General features: G+C 35.4%; 1 pseudogene; it reads right to left on the bottom strand.

The window, feature by feature from the left end:
* Positions 1–9490: 9490 nt before the first annotated feature.
* On the bottom strand, positions 9491–13022 carry LOC124083205 (small ribosomal subunit protein uS2-like; annotated as a pseudogene).
* Positions 13023–18440: the final 5418 nt, after the last annotated feature.

The following is an 18440-nucleotide window of genomic DNA, read 5'->3' as shown; positions in this document are numbered from 1 at the left end:
AGTGATACTAATATTCTTAAATGAACTTAGCAGTTCTAATGACTTTCCTACCATAGGGGTGAGACGAACAGTAAAACAGTAATTTATTAATCTAATCACGTATTTACAATACCATTGTATTCTTGGGCCACAAAGTGAGTGGCTTAAATAGTGGAAATTCATTGTAACACAGTTCTGGAGCCTAGAAGTTCAAGACTGATGTGTTGGCAGGCTACTTTCTATCTGAAGTTGATCCTATTCCTAGGCCCTAGTCTTATGGCAACAGAACTCATCTTTACCTGGTGTTTTCTCTTATGCATGTCTGTGCCCAAATTTCCCCTTTTTGTAAGGACACTAATCATATTGGATTGGGGGACCATCTTAGTCTGATATTATTGTATTATTGTGCTAATATAGTATTATTATGTTATTGCTATGTTATTAATATACAGTATTATTTATTATTAGATCTACAAAAACCTTATTTCTAAAGGACACATTCTAAGGTATAGGGGGTTAAGATCTAAACAAGAATTTTTGTGAGAAATAAGTTCAATCTGTAAAACCTGAATTCACACATCAGAAGTCATGTCTGATATCAAAAATAGAGACTTTAGCCAAGATTAGAAAAATGTGCTAACATGATTTCTAAAGCGTGGCTTCATACAACCGTAAAAATAAGGAGAACATTGGAAGCAGACCATCATCCATCCTGACTTTAGTGTTTAGAAGAGAATTTCAAACTTAATTTGTGATCACGTCTACTTAACAAATAAGACATTTTGAGTTTTGTCACTAATGATATGATATTGCTTCTTTCATTTCATTTTGACTTAAGCTGTTCTTTAGGCAATTGCAGACTTAGATCAGATCTTTGTGATGAAAGATCAGTACCAATACTTATGTTTTAATTTGTTCTTTGTTCCTATAAAATGATAAAAAGAATGAATTCATAGCTTTGGAAAAGTATTCTGTAGTCAAATAATTTGCTTTGTCCAAACCCCTTATCCTTCCATGCAGTTATTACTATTAGCTTCTGGTTATTAATTCTTTTCTCCGTCTTGTTCTCACAGCATGTTGTAGACTTGGTCCGTTTCTGCAAGTGTTTGATGAAAGCACATAGGAAAAGGAATTTAGGAAAAGGCACATGCTGGATATAAAATGTCAAGCTAGCTTCTGCTCCTCTGCTTTGGTTGACATTTTCAGGCAGTGTGCTTTATTTCACTGATTAAGTTTCCTTTGCTGTATTTATTCTTATATCAAGTAGACATTATTTTCTTTTTATTTATTCTCCTTCCAAGTAATATTGAGAAATGGAATTGTGTCTCTATTCATTTTTAACTCAGTTAATTAGTTTTAAAATTCTTTCATTTTGTATATTGCAGTTATTTTTCTGCACATCATTCCTCTTTTTTCTTTCTTTCTTTCAGAATTTTTGAACTCAGCAGTTTAAACTAAACTGCTTTTGGTGACATTGTAAACTTCATAGACAGGAATGATTACTCTCTAGGTTAGATCAAAACTGAGAGTTCATGTAAGCTATTCTCAGAAACTAGGCACAAACACAATCTTTTGCTGTTTGAGGTCTGGCCCTTATGCAGCCAGAAAGTCACTGAAGATCATTCAACTGAAATAGAACCCTCTCTGGGGTGTCACTGCTCCTGATATTCAATTAAGTCATTCAGGGTGTCCACCTGGCAAAGGGAAGCTTTGTATTGCTTCTGTGTAAAACAGAAAAAGTAAGGGAAAGCTGATCTCCACTTGAAAATTCTTGGGTTTTAAATTGTTCTTTAGTGTCCTAGAGGATAAGAGCCAAGTAATTAATTTTGTTATGACATCTAATCCATGTACTGTGGATACTTGCTGAGGACCAGGTCAAACAACTACTGCTATATGAATTCACATCCTCTGAATCATTGAACTCCCCGTTTAAAGATGCTTAGTACAAATCCACTGTGGGATTCTTTAGTTGATATCATTACCAGGGTATATATAGTGATTTTTTTTTTCACCAAGAAAGTATTGATGAAGACTTTCTACAGTCATGAAGAAGAGAGAGCACTGCCATTCAGCAGAATATCACTGAATCAATCAAAGAGGCAAGTGGACTAGTTATTGAACAGGATTTCAAATGGAGTTCCTGGGAGCACAGTGGCTCCATGGAGATGTTTCAGGATGATGAAAAACAAAGTATTTCCCACCTAACAATTAAGATTGAAATTGCCAAGGAATTCATCCATCATTTTCTAATTTCATATGATGATATATTTTTATATATCACTTACCATTTTGTACAGTGGGATTCTATATAAGATATTAGAAAAAAATAACTGCTGAGCATATCTCAAATTGATTAGGCAGGGAAAGGCATGATGTCAGCAAGTCCTGGTTCCAGCCATTCCATCACCAGGTGAACAATTTCAGGCAGATCCAGTCAGCTCTTATTACTAAAAGGTTAGGTTCAAAATGGGTCTGACTAATGGAGGCAAATAGTTATATAGAAGAAAGAAGCTGCTATAAAGGTAATATTATAAATGTTTATATTACACATATACTTTAATATTTAGGTTTTATAACAAAGTAAAGATGAGGGAAAACCCTTTTTAGACTTCTTTCTTTCTTAAAATTTAAATTTATTTTTTCTAATCTCCAGAAACATATACTTAGAAATTCCATAGACTTTTAAAATTTATTTTTAACTGATACATAAAAAATAAAAATTATACATATTTATGAAGTACTAAGTGCTATTTTGATACATATATATGTTTTGAAATGCTTAAATCGGGTTAAATATATCTCCTCAAATGTTTATCATTTCTGTATGGTAAAATCACTCAAAATCCTTCCTTCTAGTAAGGATTTGTGTGTGTGTGTGTGAGAGAGAGACATAGAGTACATTGTTGCTATGTAGAGTCACCCTACTGTTCTATAGCACATCAAAACTTTGCTCCTACCTAACTGTAATTTAGCATTGATCAACTTTCCCCACCTTGATCCTACTTTCCCCTGCCTCTGATAATCACCATTCTATTCTAACTTCCACGAGATCAACATTTTTAGATTCTGCATTTAAATAGATGATGTGGCACTTTCTTTTTGTGCCTACTTATTTTACTTAACATAAATAATCTCCATTTCTATCTATGCTTTCACAAATGACAGGATTCCATTAATTTTAATGACTGACTAGTATTTCATTGTATATATGTACCACATTTTCTCTACCAATTTTTCAGTTGATGGACACTATGGCTATTTCCATTTCTTGGCTATTGTGATAGTCTGCCATAAATATGGGAATGAAGATATTGCTGACACACTGATTTTGTTTCCTTTAGGTATATACACACACTAGTGGGATTGGTGAATTATATGGAGTTCTGTTTTAATTTTTGAGGACCTACATAATTTTTTACATAATCTCTGTCCTAATTTACATTCCCACCAACTATGTAAGGGTTCTCTTTTCTCTGTACCCTTACCAACACTTTTTAATCTTTTTTTTTGTTTTTAATAACACCCATTCTTGGTGGGATGAGATCATAGCTCATTAGGTTTTGATTTTCATTTTCCTAATGATTAGTGATGTTGAACATTTTTCATATACTTGTTCTGTCAGCTTTTTTGTTGCTGTGATCAAAAGATGTGACAAGAACCTGTAGAGGGGGGCTGGGTTGTGGCTCAGTGGTACAGCGCTTGCCTAACGTGTGAGGCACTGGGTTCAATTCTCAGCACCATATATAAACGAATAAATAAATAAAGATCCATCAATAGCTAATAATTTTTTTAAAAGAATGATTAGAGGAAGAGAAGTTATATGGGTTGGGTCTCACAGTTTCAGAGGTCTCAGTCCATAGACTGGGCCCAAGGTAAGGCAGAGTATGAAGGCAGAAAGGTGTGTGGAGGAAAGCAGCTCAGAACATGGTAACAAAGAAGCAAAGAGATAACTCTACTTACCTGGGACAAAATATAATCCCAAAAAGCATGTCCCCAAAGACTCAGCTTCTCTAGCCACACTGTTCCTGCTTACAGTTGTCACACAGTTAATCCCTTTCAGTGGATTGCTGCATTAATCAGGTTTAAGTACTCATAAGCCAATCATTTCACATCTGGATGTTCTTGCATTGTCTCATATACATGAGCTTTTGGGAGATACTTATATTCCCAGTACAATTTATTGAAAAGACAGTCCTTTTCTTTCTTTCATTTTTTTTTAAGACAGTCCTTTTCTTAATGTGTGCTCTTAATGTCTTTGTTGAAAGCTGTTGTTTTAGTCAGCTTTCTTGCTCTTGAGTGTAAAGGACCTATAGTGGTTGATTTGAATTGTCAACTTCATTGGATTAAGAGAAGCCAATGATTAAGAGGTTTATGGGTGTGTCAATGACAGTGTGTCTAGTAATGATTGGCATGTGGGATAGCCAACTGAAATGAAGACCCTCTCTAAGTGTGGACTGCACTGCCCAATAGGATGATGGCTTGGTTGTAATAAAAGTTAGAAGAGCAAGGAAGCAGGATCACCTGCAAGCTTGTTTCTTCTTGAACTGGTTCGTGATATCTTCACTTCCTCACTCTTCCAAAGTGGACTCTGCCAGTGATTGTCCAGAAGCCTTCAGTCTCATACTAGGGTAGCACCGTTGATCCCTCTTGGGGCTTCAGCCTCTTGGACTGTGCAGCTACTGGTTCTTCTAGTTCTCCAGCCTGCAGACAGCCATTGTGGAGTATCCAGGTTCTGGTCATGTAAGCCAACGTGATAAATCCCTTTTTATAATTTATTCTTCCTGTTGATTCTGTTCCTCTAGCGAACACTAATACAGGACCTAACTAGAACAACTGTAAAGGAGGAAAAGTTTATTTAAGGGCTCATAGTTTCAGTGGTTTCAATCTATAGGCAACAAGCTTTATTCCTTGGGGCTTAAGGTGAGGCAGAACACAATGGTGGAAGACTATGGCAGAGGGAAGTGGCTCACATGATGATCAGAAGCAGAAAGAGGGAGACTCCAGTTGCCAGATACAAAATATATACCCCATTGCCACACCCCCAGTGAACCACTTCCTCCAGCCACACCCCACCTGCCTCCAGTTAACAGCCAGTTAATCCCATCAGGGATTAGCTCACTGATTAGGTTAAGGCTATAACCCAATCATTTCTCCTCTGAACCTTCTTGCATTGTCTCACATGTGAGCTTTTGGGGGACACACCTCTAAACCATAACATCAGTTGGTTATAGAAGCATTGGTTTACTTCTGTGTTCTCTATTCTGTTTAATAGGTCTATATACCTGTTTTTATGCTAATGCCATGTTTTGATTATCACAACTTTGTAATGTATGTTGAAGTCAGATAATGTAATGCCTCCTGCTTTGTTATTTTTGCAAAGATTGGTTTGATTATTCCGTGTTTTTTTGGTGGCTCAATATAGATTTTAAGGTTGTTTTTTTTCAAATTCTGTGAATCATATCATTGTTGTTTTGATAGGGATTTCATTGAATCTGTATATCATTTTAGATAGTATAGACATTTATCAATGTTAAGTCTTCCAATCCATGAAAAACACAGGATGTCTTTCCATTTTTATAGATTTCATTGTAGACATCTTTCACCTCTTTGGTTGAATTATTCCCAGGTATATTATATTTATTGTAAATGGGATTGCTATTTCAAATAATTTATTATTGGTGTATAGCATTGATATTGATTTTTTTGATTGTATGTTGATCTGGTATTCTGCAATTTTGCTAACAAAATTCTAATATTATTTTTTGTTGAAGTATTTGGGGGTTTTATATATAAGATTATGTCATCTGAAAACAGTGGAAATTTGACTCCCTTTTTTCCCAATGGATGTCCTTTATTTCTTTCTCTTGCCTGATTGCTTTGACTAGGACTTCTAATATTATGTTGAATAAAAGTGTTGAAAATAGACTTTCCAGATTTTTTTTCCTAAGGAAGCATCTGAACTAGATTATAAATTCCCTGAAGCATTTCTTTTGTATTTTTATTACCTAATTTCTTAATCATTTGCTACTTTCTCATACCTAACATATTATAGGCATTCTTCAAATTCTTACTTAATGAGTAATTGAACAAACATGTGAATGCCAATAGGCAGACAAACTATTTTATCTTTACCACTTTTTAAATATTCTGTTTTGTTATAGCAAATGAGTCACTAGAAACCTGACTTTGAGCAACATGGCTAACATGAATATGAGAGAGCTATACTAGATTTAAGCTATGTGTACAACTTTTTCCTTTTTTTTTTTTTTTTTTAAAGACAGAAAGTTCTATTCTTTCTCTGTCCTGGATTCTGAGCAGTAATGACCTACTATACACAGATAGCAAGTAGGCCAGAAGAGCCTGCCTTTTTATCTTGCATCTTTATAGTTGGCACTTTGGACTTGTGACATTAGTTTAGACTTTGTGTCAACTCTCCTTCTTTAGTGTCCTATCCACATAGGACCAAAGCCAACATAGCAAAGTCACCTGGTTCTTTGCTGCATGGGATGTACAACATAAGTTATAAAATAAATGAGGAAATTACCTCCTTGGACTATACAAAGATGCAAAATTACAAATATAACCATAAAGGATGACATGTGTGTGCAACTGCTAGAGAGATATATTACACCAAGATCCAGAGTCAAAAATGCCAGAGGTCATACTTATGTAATGTATAGGATAATATTTTCCATCACTTTTTTCCAGTAGCATAAAGGCTTAGAAATATGTATATAACCTGTGATAAGATCATAAGAATTTAACTTTCCATCTGAAAATTATATATTTAATGAGTACTATGTGTAAGATGGATATAATTGAAAAATGGGACAGGATACAGGTCTCATTTTCAAGAAGCTTGCAATTCAAAACTGGGTCTAGGGTAACAAATAATGGCAACTAAAAAAATGAGAAAAGTAAAAATAATTTATATAGAGTTTGAAAAGTAGAACCTAGATAATGTAATTAAAATTCATGGAAAAGATGGCATTTAAGGGGGTCATGAGGGATGTTGATTGGTTGGGAGTGATGGTGCTAAAGGAAGCCGGGCATAAACAAAGCTGTGACTGGGAAGGTGATATATGTTTTGGAAGATTATTCAACTGGAGCATAGGGTGGACTGTGGAAAGTGATGGGAAATAAAGTTAGAAAAACATGATGACTTTAGTGCAGAAGGATTGTAATATTACATTTGATATTCAGACTTCATTTACTTGAAAATGGGAAAACATTGAAAGTGTTTGAGGAAAGAAGAGTACATCTGGTACTGTGGTTCAAAAAAGGAGGTCTGGTAGAAACTGGTCTAGAGAGAGATGCGAAGGGAGAAGATGAATTGTGAGACTATTCTAGTACTCTAGTGCCTGGATTAATAAAAAGCGTGTTTAATTGGAGAGTTAAGATATAAGAAGCATCACATAAGGCCCAGACAGAAAGCAAGTGGAATACTCAATGGTAATTGAGAAAAGTAATAAAGGAACTACTTTTTAAAGGTGTAAACAGGATGTTAAAACCACAGGGAATAGAAAATGCAGCTCTGTGGGACTAGGAAGAACAGGAACCATCACCATGCCTATGTCTTTAATGGTTTGGGGCAGAAGTATGACTTGAATCCATCAAATACCTGTATGAATCAGAATAATCTCTGTCTCCTTCCTCACTCCTTTTTTTCCTCCTCCTCCCTCTCCTTCTTCCTCTTCACATTTTAATCATACAGAATAATGGTTTTCTTTGTGGCATAGTTTTACATGAAAATAACATACTTTTTTTCATATCAACACCTTTGTTACCCTCTTTTACCCTTTTCTCCACTCCCTTTCTCTTCTCTATTTTTCTCCCTATGACATTCATGCCTTTTTTCTTCCTCCTAGATTCTACATATAAGAGAAAACTTGCAATACTTATTTTTCTATGTTTGCCTTTTGTTTTCACTTAACATTATGATCTACAGCTCTATTTTCCTTCACAGCACATGATTTCTTTTATCTTTATGTCTGAATGATACTCCAGTGTGTGTGGGTCTGTGTATCATATTTCCTTTATCCATTTATCTATGAAAGGGCACTTTGATTACTTGGTTATTGTGAATCATGAGGTGATAACCATAGGTATACATATATCTCAATAGTGTGCTACCTTTAATTCCTTTGGGTTTGTTCTCTGATGCTTAAAAATGTTGAACATATTTTCATGTAATTATTGACCATTCATACTTCTTTTGAGAAGTGTCTGTTTGTTTTATTTGCACATTTGTGCTGTATAGGTATTGTTTTTGTTCTTGTTTTGATGTTAAGCTTCTTGAGTTATTTATATATTCTAGCTGTTAATACTCTGTCAGAAGAGTACCTGGCAAAGATTTTTTCCCCCATTCTATAGGGTATCTCTTCACTCTCAATTGTTTCCTTTGCTGTGCAAAAGCTTTCTGATTTGATACAGTCCCACTTGCCTATTCAGTAAGTTATTGCATGTGACTATGTCCCTTGTGTCTTCTTTTAGCAATTTCAAAATTTCAGTTCTTACAGTTATTTTTATAGTTTATTTTTAAGCTGGCAACATAATACAAAATATACTTCATGTGTTTCCCTTAAGTTATAGAAATGATTAGTTCTACATTAATACCGGAATTTCCTTTTTTTTTTTTAAATAAAACTGCCACACTTTCTTTATTTGTTCTGTTAAATTTTGAGTTGATTTTTATAGAGGGTGACTGTGTTAGCTTTTTATTGCTGTGACCAAAATATCTGACAAAGAACTACTCAGAGGAGGAAAAGTTTATTTTGGCTTGTGGTTTCAGTCCATGTCAGCCAGTTTCACTGCTGTGTCCCTGAAGTGAGGCAGAACATCATGGTGGAAGTGTTTGGTAAAAGATAGCTTTTCAGCTCATGGCAGGCAGGAATCAAGGAAGGAGGGAGGGAGGGAGGGAGAGAGAGAGAGAGAGAGAGAGAGAGAGAGAGAGAAACTGAGACCCACCATGCACCACACACATGTCAGGGATAAGACATGTTCCACAAATGCATGTCCTCAGTGACTTACTTCCTCCACCCATGCCCCACTTGCCTACAGTTTTGACTTTCTCTCAGTGCTCCATTCAGATTATTAATCTGTCAAATGCAGTAGTCCATCGATGAGTTTTCAGTCCCCATAATCCAATCACTTCCCAAAAATCCACCTCTGGACATTGCTGCATTGAGGACCAAGTCTTCACTACAAGAGATTTGGGGGAATGTTCTAGATCCAAACCACAAAAGTAGAGAGATAGGGATCTAATTTCAGTCTTCTACATATGGATATAATTTTCCTAGAACCATTTGTTAAAGGGGCTGTCTTTTTCCCAAGGAATGTTTTTGGCACCTTTTCCAAGTATCAGATAGCTTTTTGGATTTTTATGTTTCCTCTTATACTATTTGTCATGTATCTGTTTTTATGCCAGTATTCTGCTGTTTTTTTTTGTTGTTGTTGTTGTTATTGTGACTCTGTGATATCCATTTTGCTTACATATCTGTAGAAGAAGAGCTTAAGACCACTTAGTGGTTATTCCTACCCATTCAATGGCCTGAGTAGTGAGAGCTTCAGACCAATCTTCAGTGGTCACTTGGGTCCTCTAATCTTCAAAAGTGAACTGCTGAATATGTACAAAAGGGCACTTGATCACATGAAGACCATCTGCAACCTTAGACTGAGTAAACCAATAAATTCAGGAGCTAGCTAACAAAGTCCATTCACCCCTGAATTCTTTCTTGGCCACAGCTTTTTCAAAAGTGGCCTGCTCTTCCTTTTCAATATCTTCAGCATCTCTGTAGAAGTATAGATGGGGCATGACCTCCTATGAGTGTTCATGGGAGATGGTGCCACACATGTGCAAAACTTCTTAGGCCAGTATCTACCACATCAGAACCATGGAGTGAGCCCCATCATTGTTGCACAGGATAGCAATGTCCACACAGTACAGAAGAGAATCTGCTACATAGGGCAATGGTAGGCAGGTTGACATAAGATGCCTCTGTGAGTGGCTGGTGATTAGTCCTGGGATCAGGCTCTCCAGAGGCTACAACTTCCAGAAGGCTGCCTGGATCTGGTTAGTAATGATTCCAGGAGTAAAATGGCCAGAAAGAAGAATGGCTCTGGTGGCAGCATCAAACTTCAACATAGCCCACAGGCTGGGATTCCTGATAAATATAATGTTGGCATCAGCAGGTTTTTCAATGGCAACAATGGCACAAGCTGTCACAGAAACATTTCCCAGTTCCTCTTTAGATTTATGAGATGCTATTGTTTTATCTTTGGTAGATGTACTATTCAATCTGGAAATCAAGGTTGTTGCCACCTAAGTGGGTTCCTACTGCAGAGAATTTGAGGACAGCTTCTTTCTTCATTTGCAGATCATCATGGGGCTTTGGTCAATATATCAGTTTCCTTTTGATTTATTTTGGAATCAAGAATAATGCCATATGGGCTCTGTCCCTGGGGAGGATGGAAAGCTAAAGCATAAATCTTTAGTAGAGGGATGCAGACAATCTATGGGAACATTCTTGCTTGGAATCCCCATTGGCCAGCCACAGTTGAAAGCCAAAGAGCAAGAGAGTCGTTAAGGTCATCCACTCAAGTCAGCCTCCAAGGGCACAGCTTGGGGTAAAGGATGAATGAGAGCTGTCTTATTCAGTCATGCACCAATGAAGGGAACTTTGGGTGAGATGTTAAACAGGTGAAAATGCAGATTTAGGGCACAGGGTGCTATTGGGATAATGTGAACAGGTTTCAACTGCGGAAACTACCAGAAAGGATGAGATAATGGGGAAAGAGGATAGAAAGAAAGAATAAATCAATTCCTAGTAAAGAACTTTGAGGAAACACTACATTTAGAAGATAGGAAAATGAAGAGAGCACATAAAGTAAGGAAGAATGGGAGAAAACAAAACCAGGGTCAAGGAACTTAATGGAATCAAGGAAGAGCTGTTATCAGAGAGAGGAGTTATATAAACAAGGTAAAGAAGCCCAATGCAAAAAAATAGATTAAAGAGTTGGAACAGAAACACAATCACTAGCTCCCTGTAATTTAGGGTAAGCTGTCAATGTCATCTATGCTATAGTGGCTGTATTTTGAATTAGGGAGATAGGAAAGTGACTAAAATGACAGTGGTTATAGTGGAGGGGTGCAATGAGGAGCAAATAATGATATCTTCACTATTCCACTTGTTTTCTCCTTATTCTCCTGTTTCTTCTCTTTATCTGTCACATTTACTGAGCATCCAGCATATATTAGACATCTTACCAACTTGCATCATCCTATTTATATCTCAAAACAACCCAGTGAGATTGGCATTATCCTCATCGTAAATGAAAGAAAGTTTCAGAGAGGCCATGGATCTTGTCCACACTCATACATTTAATAAGGAATGACCTTATTTTAAAAAACAGAACTTCAAGTTCAGAGTTCAAGTTCTACATTATCTTTATAGTATGAAGTGCTATATTTTATATATGGTAGTTATTCATAAGATAACTGAAGAAGAAATACATGAAGTGTGGCATAGAATACTGCATAAGAAACAGTCAACCTGGAATCCAGTGCTAGCCTTGCTAGTAAATGCTATGCAGCCTCTCTGTTAATAAAACTTGTTTGATATGCTTTGAGAACAATCACGTCATGAAATGTTTCCCTTAAAGAAAGTTTTGTATAAATATCAGATGAACCATGAATATTTTCACTAATCCAAATATTGGTGTCAAATTATATCTTTTTTTAAAGAATAAAATGGTCCGTATTGTGTCATCCTTAATGACTTTGTCCCAAGAAAATGGATGATACAGTTCCAGATGTTTTATGATGTGCCATAAGCATTGTTCAGTTTACAGTATATAAATCAAGATATTGCCAATTACTCATGATGTGATCATAGTAAGTTGCTGTGAAATCATTGACATCAAAGAGTTCATGCTAGAAGATATGGCAGAATCCTGTGTAAATAAGAACTGATGGCAGCCCTCTGACCAGTGTAATCCTCCAAAAAAAAAAAAAAAAAAAAAAGAAAAGAAAAAAGAAAAGAGAAACGCTCACTGTTCATTTTCATTGTGCTTGAAAAAATAAAACTGATCAATCTGATCTGTTCTTTTAATATTTGCCTTAACTACGAAGTGTCTTTTTTTTTATCATCCCCGCCAACACAAATAACACTTAGCCTTCCATTCATGAACTTTTGCTATACCCCTAAGAGAACATCATCTGTCTACCATACAATATTTAGTAATAATATCATATGTTTTTTAATCAAATGCATTAAAACTATAAAAACTTTTAGATAAGCATCTTGACCATTTTTTAAAACTTATAATTCAGCCAGTTTACACATTATCTCATTTTTCCCATTTCTCTGTTTTTGTTTCTTTTTTGTGAGTTCTGTAAAGCCCTACGCAGTGCTGCCTTTAGATCATTGGAACAAATTGTACATAATTAACAGCAACTGCACAATCAGAAAATGATATGTAGAAGTATTAATTGGTTTAACTTTGAGGTAAATGTGAAATTAACAAGTTACAGAGAAATCCTATATCCAAATAAGAGATCAGTTGCTCTAGAATATACCAATTAGTCAGACCATGTTCAGAACATTATGTTCTTTCATAATAGAAATAAAATAATATCCACACCCACATTATTATACATCAATACATGTGTTAAAACTGACATGGCTATGGAGGTGAAAAGTCAGGTTTTCTTAGTCTCTAATCTTATTGTTTTTAAAAATCATTTTTGTGTATGAATGTTCATAGAGAATTTTGAAAACATTTTTTTTTCTTCTGAACCAGGGTCTCACTATGTTGCCTAGACCAACCTTGAATTCCTAGGTTAAGTGATCCTCCAGGCCTCAGCCCCCTGAGTGCTGGGACTATGAGTGTTTGCTACCACAACTGGTTCTAATTTTGTTTTTATGTTCATTTGCAGACACTTTCAAAATTTAACTTTTAATTCTCTTCTGTTACTTCTATTTGATTTCTCTTACTGACTTCAAAGAAATTTCTTCAGGCAAAAGGTGAAGTGCTTCTTGCATATTGCTAGAAAAAAGAATTCAATAATACTTTAGAACTATTATGATGGATTTTGAGGGAAACATCAGGAGTTAAATGAAGGCTAATTTTTCAAACCAGTAATAGTCATATAAAGATGAAAATATAAAGAGAGTCTGAATAATTATGACAAATTTAATGCAGTATTAAAATACCAAGGAAGGAAGAAAAATTCTGTCTCTCCTTTACTGACATAGTAGACCCTAAAATCCCACTATGAAGTAAGGCTCAAAGTTGGTAAACAATACTGATGTAAAAAGTTTTAAAATTTATTAAGTGATGCTTATTTTTTCCTGAACTCACAATCTTCTAAACTATTCATATAGATAACTTCTGTAATCAACCAACTTACTCAGGAAAAAGCATTTTAAAAGAGATCACATTACGTTAAGATATTTTATCTCTAGAATCTATTATTAATTAGCATAGTGTTCAACGCAGGCATGATAGTAAGTTGCTGTGAAATCTGTGAAATCCAAACAAAATAAAACTCCTATCCTACAAGTGAAAAAATAAAATATAAGTTGAGCATAGTGTTATCAGTGTTATCTCCAGATAATCAATTCCATCATCTTGATATGTTAAGCTCATTATAAGACAAATAAATTTAATTAAAAGGTGAATGGGTTTTCTCAGCTGTCATGCATAATTTGGAAATAATGACATTTACCTATTTGCTTGCAACTGTTATTTGATATATTAAAAAACAACTAAATGTCTTCTATGTCCAGTCATTTCATTAGACACTGGGATACAATTTATGGTACTAACTTCTATGGGCTAATAATCTACCAATTATTTATGGAAGATATGTAGTCCAGTGTAGTTCTGAGAGAAAAGAGATTTGAATTATAAAAGAAATGATCTGTAAAAACTTAAAAACATTTGAAATATTATTTGAATAAAATTTGCTTTTGACATGTGCTGGAACAGATACTAACTTGGGAGGAGAGAGAGTCACTTATTAGACACTAATTAATTGTGGGACCTCAAGCTAGTCTCTGAAATTCTTTGGACTTTAATTTTTCTAAATAATCTTCCAAATACAAGTTTAAGTAAGATGTTTAAAATGCTAATAAACTTCAGAATACTATATTGGGTTATATTTTCATTTAGAATTAGTGATGTTGGACGTTTTGGTGATACGTAAACATGATCTCATGCTTCATTATGAATCAGACTCACAATCTGGTGAGTGTTGATTAGATACAGATCTTGGAATGGAATAATGTTGGCTAAATATGTGAAGAAAGTGAACAAACACTGATAGTCTAGGACTTGTAGACTTAAGTACATGACCATTCCTGAGAGAAGTGAAAATACTCTTCCAAGTGAGAATCCTGAAACAGTATGAAGTCAAGTTACTTTCTTAATATAGAGTAGTACAGAAATTTTCTCTGTTCTTTGTTCACATTGACCAGTTTTCTGATAGTATTGCCTGAATGTGTTATATCCTCTACCATATGTATAAACTCCTGGAAAACCAAAGCAGAATAAGACACAACTTTGTATTCTCTGTAGTGAACATGTAATACCTCCCACAATATTCGTGCTAGATAACTGCTGTTGAATTGATGATGCTAAGGTAAGCAAGTAGGTGTTGGGATGGTGTGTGATAGAGGAACTGTTATCATTAAGCTCACTGAAATCCATTGACTTACTCTACTCCTATGATCAGCAGTTTATATTAGATGTTGAAAATTTGGAAAAGGTGTCAAGGAAAAATGTTGCATCAGCTTTGAAGGATTAGTCCTTGTGAGAAAGGCTCAAAGTAGTGGCCATACTCACCTAAGAAAATATAAATAAGTTGAAGGAGAAACTATACTCAGTTATATATAGAGGAATGGGGAAAGACAGTGGAATGACTCTGATGTAACTTTCCTATATATATGAGCACACCACAGTGTACACATACATCATGTACAACCAAAAGACTGGCACCTTAATTAGAATAACATGTACTCCGTGTTTGTATAAACATGTCACAATATACTCCATTGTCACATATAACTAAAAAGGAAAAATTTAAAAAAAAACAAATTAGATGAATAAAACTTCAAAACAACAAAACAACAACAACAAAACCCTTCTTTTATAAGATGGAATAGGTAAAATATGGATTTTGGTAAATATTTTTAGAAATATCTAAGTTTCATGTCAAATATTGACTCAACCTGAAAACATTTCACTAAAATCATGTGCTCTTAGTTTACAGCATCCTTTTAAGCACATTATTTTATTTGTTCTAATTTGATTCTCACACATATCTAGAGATAGGCAGATTGGATATTATTGTTTTTCTTTTCCAGTAAAAATAAATCTGAAACTTATTGAGTTTGAACATCAGGATCTCAGGATCTATAAGTAGCAGGTGGAACCAGAACATAGGTTTTTGGCTTCTACTCTGTAATCCTTACACCAGGCCCTGGTCCCTGAGAGGTGGAAATGAAATCACTTTCTGTCTTAAGAATTCTATATTCTCAAACGTCATGTAATACATCCTTCATATATAATTCAATATAACATCTACATTGGACTTTTGGATCATATCTAATTAACAATACATTTGTATAAATACATTAAAGGTAAAAACACTTAAAGCCATAATTATGAGATCTCTTCATCTGAATTAATTTTCCTAGAGTTCACTTGATTCTGAGTTTTTAAGGATAAAATTGTGACAACAGTCCACATGGTGATGCTGATGGGTATTTCTCTCCTTCTGCCTTTAAATGCTTTAAATTTGTCAAGGAAAGGCACTTTCTCTCACTGGTGTGCCTTCTTACTTCAAAAGAGGAGGCAGCAGCCCATTGAGAGAGGTGGCTTGGTTGCACAGCGTGAGCTGTCCAAGCTAGCTGGAAGCTGTAGTTCAGGCAAAAAGAAAGACTGAGAATTTCAATTGCCAGCATGAGCCCCCAAATGGAATTAACAAGAAACAGATAAAAACTATAGACTATAATTATATTCTGTCAAAAGGATCTGTAGCAGCAGACTTTTCCTGAAGTTACCATCAAAAGAGAAGGAAATGACTAAAAGTATAATTTTCTCTTGTATTATTTTTTGCCACTTTAGTGATTAGAAGTGAGTGCACAAAGAAAATTACATACTGGGTCAATAAAAACTAACTTTTGTCCTCAAAGGAGAGGTTATGTTGATGGATTTTCCTGAAGTTTAATTATGAAATAATCCATGGGGCATCTTACTAAAATAATTCACGTAAGTAAAAAATTCAGTGGATCTGCTTGCAGTCCTTCCAATGTATAAGGCATTGATTGGGTGTTCTAGTCTTATCTCTATAAAGAGTTTGCAGGCTGGTTGAGCATGCACATAATAAACACCTTTACGATTGGTAGAAAATGACAGTCTTTTTTTAGACTAAAGAAAGGATGGGAAATCAGAAGCAAGAGGGATGATTTCTAGTTGGAAGAGATCCAGGAGAACTTCTTAGAGGAATTAGATCTTGGATAGGTTTGAATAAGTGGAAATGGTGGAGGCATTATTAAAATCTTATAGGTGGAGGAAGCTGTGAGAAGAGAATCCAGCCTGTGGCAAAAAAACAAAAAACAAAAAACAAAAAACCCAAAAAACATAATTACAGAAGTGTCATGTATTGTACACAGTTCAGTTTGACCAGAGAACAGGTTTTGTGACTAGTAGGAAAGTAAGATTGGAGAGGTCAGGTCGAGGCCAAGAGGAATATGGATTTTATTGTGTGGGCAGTAGAAAACCAGAGAAGGTTCTTGAGCTGGGGATGAAATGATCAGAGCTGTGTGTCTGAAAGATTAATCTGGAAGTGAACCGTAATGTGTGCTAAAGGGAGAACAGACTTGGAGGGGGATTACAGTTAAAAGTTTATTGCAGTTATCCTAGAAATGTGATAATGCAGGTCTGACTTAGTAGAGGTGGCAGGACTAGAGATAAGTGGATGAGTGAAACATGCTGCTCATTCACTCAGTATGTCCTAGATACCCTGTACTCTGTGAGCTTTTGAAATAATAATAGTGAGCAAAATAGAAATGGTCCTTGTCTTGATGAAGTTATAGTATTTAGCAAAGACATTTTTAGAATAATTTCATGCTTACAAAATTGAAAATACAGAATGAGCTGTGAAAGGAGTGTGCTTGGAAGGACTACAAGAATATGTAGCTGAAGATCTGACCCAGGCCTGTGCAGATGGGGAAGATTTCCCTGAGGAAATACCACTTCATATCAAATCAGTATGGGGAAGAATAAAACATAAAAGAGGAGATTGTGCAACTGTGTTCTAGCCAGAAGGACCAGCATATTTAAAACCTTGAGGTGAGAAAGAATCTGGTGTTAAGTCCAAGAAAGTGGGAAGAGGCCAGTGAAATTGAAGCAAATGAAATATGAGGAAGGGCAATGTGAAATGAGAATGAGTCCTTAAGTGGAGGAAGGTAAATCAAGGTCTCGTGGTTCAGATTAAGCCTATGTCTAAGAGTAATAGGTTTAGGTCTAGGTATTAGGCAAGAGTTGCTTTTACTCAGATCCTTGCAGGGGAGGAAAGAGAAGTAAATTATTTAAGGCTTATTGTAGCCAAGATGTGGAGTAGGAGAGAGGAATTCCTTGGCACTTCTGTTGATTCATGAAACCATTTAAAGAACAAGGGGAAGAATTATCCTTTGGTTTTTGAGAATACAACTTAAATTGCCTTTGAGACACCTATGTGGAGAAATCTGATCAGTAGCTGGATATACTGGTCTGGAGCTGTAAACAGTTGGGAATCTTTGGAAGGGTGACAATATGGGAAAGATAAAAATCACCAGGCAGGTCTATAAAATGTGTGATGCAGAGGGTGTGAAGAGAAGAAGGAATAAGTCCAAGACTCAGAGATATCAATATTTAATGACCGACAATTAGGGAGTTAGTATGTAAAGAGAGAAGGAAGAACCAGGGACTTCTGAAGTATAACTAATTGAGGAGCATCATAGAAGCAAAGCAAAGAGAATGTACAAATAGGAAGGCGTGATCCATGGTAAATGACAAGTACTGTTGGTGGCCAAGTACTGAGTGGTCATCTAGGAGGAGAACTGGAAATATCCATCCCATCTAGTTATTTGGAAGTCATTAGTGATCTCAGAGTGCACCGTTGTGGCCCATCATGCCTACTGAAACACTTGAATTGGCATGATTGGGCCATAACAGGGCAAAATCCAACTGTGAGTGGATGTGGGTTGAAGAGAAAGGAAAGTAAGCAGTGAGCAGATAAAATACTTAGAAGAGATTTAGGTATGAAGGAGACAAGATAGGGTGGTAGCTAGAAAAAGAAATGGAATTGAGATTTTTAAAAAGAGTTACCTCCTTCAGAAAATCATTTGAGTCACTTTGTAATAAATGTTAAATGTACTATAATGTCTAAACAGAAATAGAACAGTACAATCTTG

This window comes from Marmota monax, unplaced genomic scaffold (assembly GCF_021218885.2).
Source record: "Marmota monax isolate L192 unplaced genomic scaffold, Marmota_monax_Labrador192_F-V1.1 WCK01_AAM20220418_F8-fsc00013, whole genome shotgun sequence".
NCBI classification, from domain to species: Eukaryota; Metazoa; Chordata; class Mammalia; order Rodentia; family Sciuridae; genus Marmota; species Marmota monax.
This window is presented reverse-complemented; position numbering and strand designations above follow the sequence as displayed.